Consider the following 10,833-nt stretch of genomic DNA (forward strand, 5'->3'; position numbering starts at 1 on the left):
AGGTCCGGGTACCTGATACTTAGAATTGGTTTTTTTTTCATATACTCATATAGAATTGGTAATAGGATAATTGTTGTTATGTAACACCCCGTAATTTTAACCCTTTATTTTTGGTGTTTGTTTATTTTAAAATGGTATTTTCCTTTTCATAAAATAAATAATTGAAATTCTGGGGAGTTACATATTAAGTAAAAAGTTAGTACTTAGTCGGCCTTTAGGCCTATTTAAATTTTTTAAAATTTTTATAGCTCAATTGGCCCATCTTAGTATGTTGTTAAACTTACAACTAGGTACCCAATTATGGACCTGGTACCCACCGGTTCCGAGTCTGGGTCCAAAAATTTATGACCCGGTTGGACCAGTTCCAATTCCAATTCCAGATTTTTAATATCCACTGGGTCCGGATCTGGATTTGTGTCTATGGAATTCTACCGGGTACTCGATTGTGCTCACCCCAGATTTCGGATATGTGGATGCCTTAACGTTCATTTCAAGACAATTTTAGGTTTCACGAAAACGTGTCAAGTAACGTTTTCGAGACAATGCAAATTGTGTCAAGTACCCGCGCAATGTTATAAGTCACGTCGGCACTCCTAAGAATGTTTCCGGAGAAAATTTGACCAGGCTTAGAGAAATAAAAAAGAGTTCCCAAAAACAGCCAAATTGAAGGTTATAATGCACGCTTTCGGACTTTTTCGAGGACCAAGATCCGAATGCCACAAGATTTCTTGTAGGGCCATGAGAGGTCACTGGAAAGGAGTCACGTGGCTTGGAACGAATATATGGATGCCTTTACGTTCATTTCGAGGCAATTTTAGGTTTCATGAGCAATGAATGAATGAGGTGTTTAGAGGCTTTTTAAGGCAACACTAATGGTGCCAAACACTCGCGCAACGTTACAAAACACGCCGGCCTTCCTAGAAATGTTTCGGCAGAAAATATGACCGGGCCCGAAAAAGTCCAAAAATGTTCCAAAAACAGCAAAAATAAAATGTTATAATACACGTTTTCGGACTTTCCCTGGGTCCGAGCTTAGAATGCCACGTGATTCCTCCTAGGAAATGGTAGGTTATTGGAAAGGAGTCTTGTGCCTTAAAACGAATATGCTGATGCTTTAACGTTCATTTCGAGTCAATTTTAGGTTTCATGAGAAATGAGCAAATGGGGTGTTTAGAGGCTTTTCGAGGCAACACTAATGGTGCCAAGCACCCGCGTAACGTTACAAGTCATTTTGGCTTTTCTAAGAACGCTTCGGGAGAAAATATGGCCAGGCTTGGAGAAGTCTAAAAATGTCACAAAAACAACCAAAATAGATTATAATACACGCTTTCGGCCTTTCCCGGGGTCCGAGCTCCGAACGCCACAGGATTTCTCCTAGGGCCATGGGAGGTCATTGGAAAGGAGTCATGTGTATTGGAATGAATATGTGGATGCATTTACGTTCATTTCGAGGCAATTTTAGGTTTCACGAGATATGAACAAATGGGGTGTTTATAGGCTTTTCGAGGCAACACGAATGGTGCCAAGCACTCGCGCAACGTTACAAGTCACAGCGGACTTCCTAGGAACATTTCGGGAGAAAATATGACCAGGCCCGGAAAAGTCCAAAAATGTCCCCAAAACAGCCAAAATCGAAGGTCCGAGCTCGATTTTCCCAGGAGAAAATACACGCTTTCGGACTTTCCCAGGGTCTGAACTCAGAACGCTGCGGGATTCCACCTAGGGACATGGGAGGTTATTGGAAAGGAGTCATGTGGCTTGGAACGAATATGTGGATGCCTTAACATTCATTTCAAGACAATTTTAGGTTTCACGAGAAATGAACAAATGGTGTGTTCAGAGGCTTTTCGAGGTAACACTAATAATGCCAAGCACCTGCGTAACTTTACAAGTTGTTTCGGCTTTCCTAGGAACATTTCGGGAGAAAATATGGCCAGGCTCAGAAAAGCCTAAAAATGTCCCAAAAACAACCAAAATTGAAGGATAATACACGCTTTCGGACTTTTTCAAGGTCGAAGCTCCGAACGCCACGGGATGCCTCCTAGGGACATGGGAGGTCATTGAAATGGAGTCATGTGACTTGGAACGAATATGTGGATGCCTTTACGTTCATTTCGAGGCAAAATTTTGAATTTCACGAGAAATGCACAAATGGGTGTTCAAAGGCTTTTCGAGGCAATGCAAATTGTGTCAAGCAGTCGCGCAATGTTACAAGTCACGTCGGCACTCCTAAGAATGTTTCGAGAGAAAATAAGACCAGGTCCAGAGAAATCAAAAAATTTCCAAAAAACAGTCAAAATTGAAGGTTATAATATACGCTTTCGGACTTTCCCGGGGACCGAGCTCCGAATGCCACGGAATTTCTCCAAGGGTCGTGGGAAGTCATTAGAAATGAGTCACGTGGATTGAAACGAATATGTGGATGTTTATGTTCATTTCGAGGCAGTTTTAGTTTTCACGAGAAATGAACAAATGGGTTGTTTAAAGACTTTTCGAGGAAACACTAACGGAGCCAAACGCCTGCACAACGTTACAAGTTTTTTAGGCTTTCCTAAGAACATTTCGGGAGAAAATATGGCCAGGGTCCGAGCTCCGAACGCCGCTAGATGCCTCCTAGGGACATGGGACTTGGGAAGTCATTGGAAAGGAGTCATGTGGCTTGGAACGAATATGTGGATGCCTTTACATTCATTTTGAGACAATTTGAGAAATGAACCAATGGGGGTGTTCAAAGGCTTTTCGAGGCAATGCAAATTGTGTCAAGCACCCGCGCAATATTACAAGTCACGTTGGCACTCCTAAAAATGTTTCGGGAGAAAATATGACTAGGCTTAGAAAAAACAGCCAAAATTGAAGGTTATACGCTTTCGGACTTTTTCAGGGCCTGAGCTTTGAATAACACGGGATAACTCCAAGATGCATGGGAGGTCATTGGAAAGGAGTCATCTGGCTTGGAAATAATATGTGGATGCTTCATGTTCATTTCGAGGCAGTTTTAGATTTCACGAGAAATGAACAAATAAGTTGTTTAAAGATTTTTCCAGGCAACACTAATGGCGCCAAGCACCTGTGCAACGTTACAAGTCATTTCGACTTTCCTAGGAATGTTTTGGGAGAAAATATGGCCAGGCTCGGAGAAGTCCAAAAATGTCCCAAAAACAACCAAAATTGAAGGTTATAATACACGCTTTCGAACATTCCCGAGGTCCAAACTCCGAACGCCGCGGGATGCCTCCTAGGGACATGGGAGGTCATTGGAAAGGAGTCATGTGTCTTGGAACGAATATGTGGATGCCTTATCGTTCATTTCGAGGCAATTTTAGGTTTCATGAAAAATGAACAAATGGGGTGTTTAGAGGCTTTTCGAGGCAATGCAAATTGTGTCAAGTACCCGCGCAATGTTACATGTCACGTTGGCACTCCTAAGAATGTTTCGGGAGAAAATATGACCAGGCTCGAAAAAGTCCAAAAATGTCCCAAAAATAGCCAAAATCGAAGGTTATAATACACGCTTTCGGACTTTCCCGGGGTCCGAGCTCCGAACGCCGCGGGACGCTTCCTAGGGATCTGGTAGAGCATTGGAAAGGAGTCATGTGTCTTGAAACGAATATGTGGATTCCTTTACGTTCGGTTCGAGGCAATTTTGGGTTTCTCGAGAAATGAACAAATGGGGTGGTTAAAGGTTTTTCGAGGTAATGCAAATTGTGCCAAGCACCTACACAATGTTACAAGTCACGTTGACACTCCTACGAATGTTTTGAGGGAAAATGTGACCAGGCCCGGAGTAGTCAAAAAAATGTCCCAAAAACAACCAAAATTGAAGGTTATTTACTATACACGCTTTCGGACTTTCTCGGGGTCCGAGCTCCAAACGTCGCGAGATGCTTCCGGGGACATGGTAGAGCATTGGAAAGGAGTCATGTGGCTTGGAACGAATGTGTGCATGTCTTTACGTTCATTTCGAGACAGTTTTAGGCTTCACGAGAAATGAATAAATGGGGTGGTTAAAGGTTTTTCGAGGCAATGCAAATTGTGCCAAGCACCCGCGCAACATTACAAGTCATATCGGCTTTCCTACGATTGTTTGGGGGAGAAAATATAACCAATAGGCCCGGAGAAGTCCAAAAACGTCCCAAAAACTGCCAAATTTGAAGGTTATAATACACGCTTTCGAACTTTCCCGGTGTCCGAGCTCTGAAAGCCACGGGATGCCTCCTTGGGGCATGGGAGGTCGTTGCAAAGGATTCATGTGGCTTGGAACGAATATGTGCGTGGATGCCTTTACGTTCATTTCGAGGCAATTTTGGATTTCACGAGATATGAACAAATGGGGTGTTCAGAGGCTTTTCGAGGCAATGCAACTTGTGCCAAGCACCCGTGCGGCATTCCAAGTCATGTCTGCACTTTTATATTTTTGCACTTGATTCAGATGAGCTGGAACTACTTCGTCTTCTTCGTTGGAGCCGAGATACACAAAACGGTGATGTAGGTTTCAACAAAAAAAAAACTTTTTTCATGATGATGGAAACGTTAATATTTTTTAATCCTTCAGTTGCGCGCTAGTCAAACAGGAACATCATTCTTTTCGAACCTGATAAATATACAAGGGACACCATTCTTTTTGAACCTCTTGTCACATACATCAATCGATCAGGAACGTCATTTTTTTCGAACCTGGAAGTTTTCCTTTTTTCTTCTTGATGAAAACGTCATTCTTTTCGAACTCATCAAATAAGTTAACAAAACGAAAACACCCTCTTTTTGAAACCCGTTATGTTTATGTGATCCTCTCACCTCACAAACTCTTGTAAAGGTTTTTTTAATTGATCAATCTCTCCTATCACACTCTTATGGAGGGTTCTCTTTCTTTTTTCAATCATTTCGCATTTTGCATTTTACAAACTCTCATGATTAAGGTCCATAGAATCTCCCTAGGCTCTGATACCATGTTAAATTTTTCTGGCAACCAATACCAATATCAATATTGGTCACCCTTTTCTCAATAATCAATCACGTATATATTTTTACTAAACACTAACTCCTAAAATATACTTAATTCGTAAGAAAATAGATGTTACTCTTTCTAAATATTATTGAATCAACATAGATGTTACACTTCCCTTTTAGGCAACAATCTGTCTCTATCTCTCTCCTATCACATGGGTCTTCTTTTTTCTTTCTCTCTATCTCTTTCCTCTTCAAAAAATTTACCTAGAAAAGTGTGTTTTGAAAAGTCTAACATCAATTTTAAATGGAGGAAGTATCCAACTAGAATCCTGGTTGTATAATAGATGATATATATCTCCTATCTTATTAACTTTAATCATATATTTTACTACTAGACTTCTATTATAAGAATAACATCATTCTTCGTATATGATAATCTATCAACTAGGATAACTATATTATCCTCAACAAATTATTTTTGATGTTCAGTTTATTGTACGTACTTGATGTTCATTTGTGTGTCAAATCTAACTTAATTGTGCATACAATAATCATTCTACAACCGACCATCTACGTACTTTATTTGCTTGAATTTACCTCCCTTACCCTGTTTCATTCTCGTCACCTTCATAATCTATATGCATATATCTTCATTTTTCTTCAGACTTTCCTTCCTTTCAAATGTCTTGAAGCATTTAATTTGAAGGAATATGTGTATGCATTAATTAATCTCCCTCTAAATGCACCAAATATGATGTAAAATATGGATTTATTAACAGAAATAGATATGTTCAGGGAAGAGAAAATATAAATTTATTGCATATCGTATTGAAGTTGATGGTATAGGCCAAAAGAAGTAAAGTGAGAAGATAATAATGTAAAATTGATATTTATCATTTCAAAAATAGAAAAAAAATAGGTAAACTAAATAAATGACGACCTAAAAAAGAAAATGGAGAAACTAAAAAAAAATGGAGAGAATAATAACATAGTAAGGCGGAAACTTTGTGGATCTCCAACATCCTTCCTTCTTATGTTTATAAGATTGTGAGAGTACAATGTTGTATTATCAATGGACTAGCTCAATAATTGTACGTATCAAGGTTTCTCATAGTCATATATATAGATCAATGGACTAGCTCAATAAGTATGGTTATCCTTGATTTCTTTTCCCAAAAGAGAACACCATTAGCAGCCAATCGATAAATGAGGCAGTGTTATTATCTGTGTTTGGGATCTATGAGCACATAAATGCAAATCTAAAAATAAAATATTTGAGAAAATAGTTTAAATTTGGTACCCAAAGCTCATCTAAATGATATTAATTTGTATTAGTACCACTCTGTAGTTTTTATTGGTACCAATTCAAATAGATACGTATTTCATATCTACCACATATATGCTTGAAAAGAGAGTTCTACTACAAGATAACTTCAAAAGAGCATGACAATTATTTGAAAGTATATATCCTTAATATTTTGGTTGTATTGATTTGGTAGTTGGGAAACAAAAATATTACATATTTACATCAATAATGAAGCGGGAAAAACTGAGACCTCTCTAGTAATTATAGACCCGCAATAAGACACCCTCCAACATCGAGATGTAACAAAAAGTTCATAAATTAATTCCAACTCCATCTTAAAAAATACAACTCACACTATATAAATTTGATCTTTTAAATTAATATTGATGAATGTTTAAAAAAACACATGGCTTTAAAATTACATTTGTAAAAAAGATTTCCGTTATTGAATCAAATTTTTATTATATAGAAAAGATATTTAAGAAAAATTTAGCAATAGAGTTTAAAAAGTATGTTCTTAAAGATTTAGAGTAATTAATTAATTAATTACTCAATTTTGAATTTTGAGGGTGTCAAGGAAGCATATTTTCCCCTGACCAAAATCATTAGCACTAAGAAAATCCAAGAAATCCATGAAGCTACTTCCCTTGTATGCCTTAGGATGATCCTCATCTACCAACTCAATAGCAGGCTCCATTTTCTCATACAACCCTAAACTATGGAGGCTAGCAATGGATATTCTAGTGTTGTGAGAATTAAGAATAGCCCTATGCACCACACCCTTGTACAAGCCATTGCTTAACACCTCAAAATGATCACCTATATGGACTTGCAGGGCACCATTAATGTGGGGAACGAGCTTCCATGAGCCGCCGTCGTCGTGCATGTCCTTAACTTGGAGGCCAGGAGAGCCCTGTAGAAGGATGGTTAAGCAGCTGTAATCCGAATGAGGAGGCAATCCGAGCGCAAGACTCGGTTGAGGACATGGTGGGTAACAGTTTGTGGCTATTACTTGCATTCCTTGTTTCACTTTCTCACCCAGATACTTGGGACCTAAGCCAAGACTCTCAGTGATAGCTTCTGATAATTCTGTTGCTAGGTTTAGCACTTTTGAGGAATATGCTCCCATGTCTTCCCTGTATATATATCATGCCGGATATTAGTTAGGCATGTCAAGAACCAAATTAAAGATGATAGAGAACGTCTTGGATGTAACATGTTTTACGTGTAATAAAATTTGAAATGACAAAAAGACATCAATCAAAGAATACAGTAATGATGTGAAACAGCTGATAAGAATGATATATATGACACATATGACAAAATGAATTCAAACAAAACTGATATAACATGAAATATATTAGAAATGGATATGAGATAAATGAGATCAAACTCAATTGAAATGACATGAAACAGATCAAAAATGGTATGAAATAAAAAAAAAAGTGAAATGACACATCAAAAATGATGTGAAAACATAAGATAACAAAATAACATCAAACAGAACTTAAATAATATGGTATAATAGTTACACCTAAGTAGGGACGGTAATGATCTAGTCATTGATGTTTTCTCTTTCGAGAGGATGAAGTTGTAGATAGTATATAGAAGCACCCGAATTTGGTCATTCTTTAGGTTCTGAAAAGAGCTTCTACCCTAAGAAGTAACAATAATATAAGCAAAAAGAAAGAATGAAACAGAATTAGTTTGGATTTTAATTGGTTTATCTCGAATTTATATTATATTCATAAATTTCAGTGCATATGAAGGAGCATTTATGTGATATGCCTTGCATCTAAACGGCCGTTCCTTGTATTTTTTTGCTTCAATCTTGTGACAAAACCATGGGTCACAGTCTCACAGATACCGCTCAAGTAGTAGAAAGTAGAGTCACAATGTCACATGCAACATTTCTCTATAGTCAATTATATTTATATATGATGTACTCATTGCTAGAAGTATAAGAAACAAATGCAATATGCATGCATCAATGCATTCATCACTTAATTAAATGAAGGCTAACCATGTGAGATTCTCTTCCATATCATACACATGTATGATACATATTAATCCGTCTATGTGTTTTCTATGATATTCAATATAGATGACATCCAATATAAATAATTTTAATATTTTTTTAAAAAAACATATATTTAGATTGATATAAAAGTACCATGAATACAAATATATACCAAATTTTATATACCTACATATGTCTATATTTTTTTACTCTTCATTATGCGGTCATATAGTTTTGAGTATCGGAATACTAGATTCTAAGTTTGAAGAACACAAAATTAAAGGAGATGTAAGTAGAATAATTTGAAATTCAGCAATGTGGGATATGAAAAATTCAAATAATATACCTGTAATTAGGTGGATTATGAGGCCAAGATTGATTCCAATCCTTGAAAGGATTTGAATAATGTTTAAGAAAAACCCTCCAAAATTGAATCTTATCAACACCTCCTTGATACTTGTCCCATACCTTACTGGTTTATGTACATCAGTCGACATGTACTTGGATTTCTCATTTTCAGGCAATAGGAAAAACTCATTTGCAGCACCAAGTGCTTTGTCCATCACTCCCTGCTCTATGCCATGATTAACAACCTGTGCCACATTACATATACACTATCACATTGAGGGATTCAATTCACTTGCTAGCATACAATTAATTCTTCGATCATGTATATATACTTGAGATAATCATGCATAATAGCAATACTTTCGGCCCAAGATGCATAATCTTATCTTGTTAGGAAACTATAGGTCCTATGTAAGGGGATCCTGACGCACAAAGAAACTTTAGTCAGTTTTAGACTGATAACTGGGAGCTTAAATTACATTGAGAAGAAAAACACCACAATACCTACCCCAACTTAAAAGGTGATGAAAATCGCGCCATTGAACTCTCACTTGATTCTCATGCATTATAATAATGAGCACTGAGCAAGCTAGTTATAGTATCCATTATGCTCAAGTTATCAGCAAATATATAGTGAGGCAGAATAATAATGAATGTTAGTTGGCACATAGATAAGACATAATGTTTACTTGGAAGAAACCGTAGCAGTGACAAGCTTGGCCAATACTTTGAACGACGACAGAGCGGTGAGTAGGGCCCATTCGCAATCCAGTGAGGTCAATGACAGGAACCTGCTGAGCACTTGGTGAGTTCAAGCTTGGACGTTGACAAGGAGGAACTTCATAGCACTCTGGAACATGTGCCAATCTTTTCTCTTGTGCACTTTGTCCAGTGCTAAAACTTTTAGAATACTTGCCACTTTCCATGTAGGATTAAGTAATAAGTATTAACAACATAAAATTTTGAAAAGGTGACGAATAAAGTTTAAAATTTTCAAACGCCAAAAAGATTTTGAAACGATAACGAATAAAGTTAAAAAATGTCAAACGCGAAAAAGATCTTAGAATAATATATGAACAAACGCGAAAAAAAAATCATAAGATGGATGGTGCGTGCTACATGAAGAGATTGGCAACCTTAATATAGGTGCTACCAGCCTACCAAGCTCATTCATGTATCCTGTATGCATGCTTAATACAGTTAGCTACTAACAATTACCAATGTGCTCGCTTTGAATGGGCCATTGATTAGAGTATTATGCAAGTATACAGTAGTACATAATAGTTGACCTCATCTGTTCTGAGAGTGTGGGAATGTTGTATACTTGCATGTTAATGAATTTAGTACTCACAACTCACAACAACAGTAGAGGACAAAGTTTACCTTTAATTTCTAAGCCATATTTATTGACGCAGGGTCAAAATATTATAGTACCAACTACATAGTGGATAACAGCGTTAGTCGTTATGCACTTATGCTGATGCACTTTATGCTCGTTGTTTACATTTCTACACTCCATTCAACCCATTTTCTGTGATCAGTGATTACCCATCTTGCAGAATTTCTGCGCTTAAAATCAGATGGACATATACATTAACTGACAAAGCCTTTTTTTTGGTAACTTCTATTTTGTAGTTCAACAAAAGATACCGTAATTGGTGAATCATGGCTTACGTAGTTGCATTATAATAATGCATATTAACATCTAATTGTTTGTTATGTCTCCTACTTTGACGTCAAATTTTACCATTATGATCGAATGTTATCCCTCAGCATGTCTTGATACATATTCTTAACTAGGTCACTACATTTATATTACGTATTTGGTATCTTATCACAATTCACAAGTCTACTACCAGTCAATGAGATTATGTGCGAATCCTTCTACTGCAAGTAATGTGTTATTCATATTAATTTCATCTACTCATCAATGTTAAACTTTTTACACACCACAACAATCATCAAATCAACATTGTGATAACCTGAGAACAATGCTCATCTGTTACTTTCTTATAATAGATTGTTGTATAGAAAAGAAATTATGGGTTTTTCCAATTTAAGCTTACAACCAAGTATTTACAATGTTTTCAGTGAGTACTTTATTTTATGTAATAATTAAACTGATCAATAACTTCTTTGTCGTTTATATATTTGATTAACATGTATAATTGAAATTTAGCTAAAAGAATTATAAGAATAGTGCATAACTTAT

The 10,833-nt window shown here is 36.7% G+C and overlaps 1 pseudogene; it reads right to left on the bottom strand.

Moving 5' to 3' along the window:
- Positions 1-6,408: 6,408 nt before the first annotated feature.
- Positions 6,409-9,881, bottom strand: LOC104895623 (flavanone 3-dioxygenase 3-like; annotated as a pseudogene).
- Positions 9,882-10,833: the final 952 nt, after the last annotated feature.

The sequence above is a fragment of the Beta vulgaris genome, chromosome 6 (genome assembly GCF_026745355.1).
Source record: "Beta vulgaris subsp. vulgaris cultivar EL10 chromosome 6, EL10.2, whole genome shotgun sequence".
NCBI classification, from domain to species: domain Eukaryota; kingdom Viridiplantae; phylum Streptophyta; class Magnoliopsida; order Caryophyllales; family Amaranthaceae; genus Beta; species Beta vulgaris.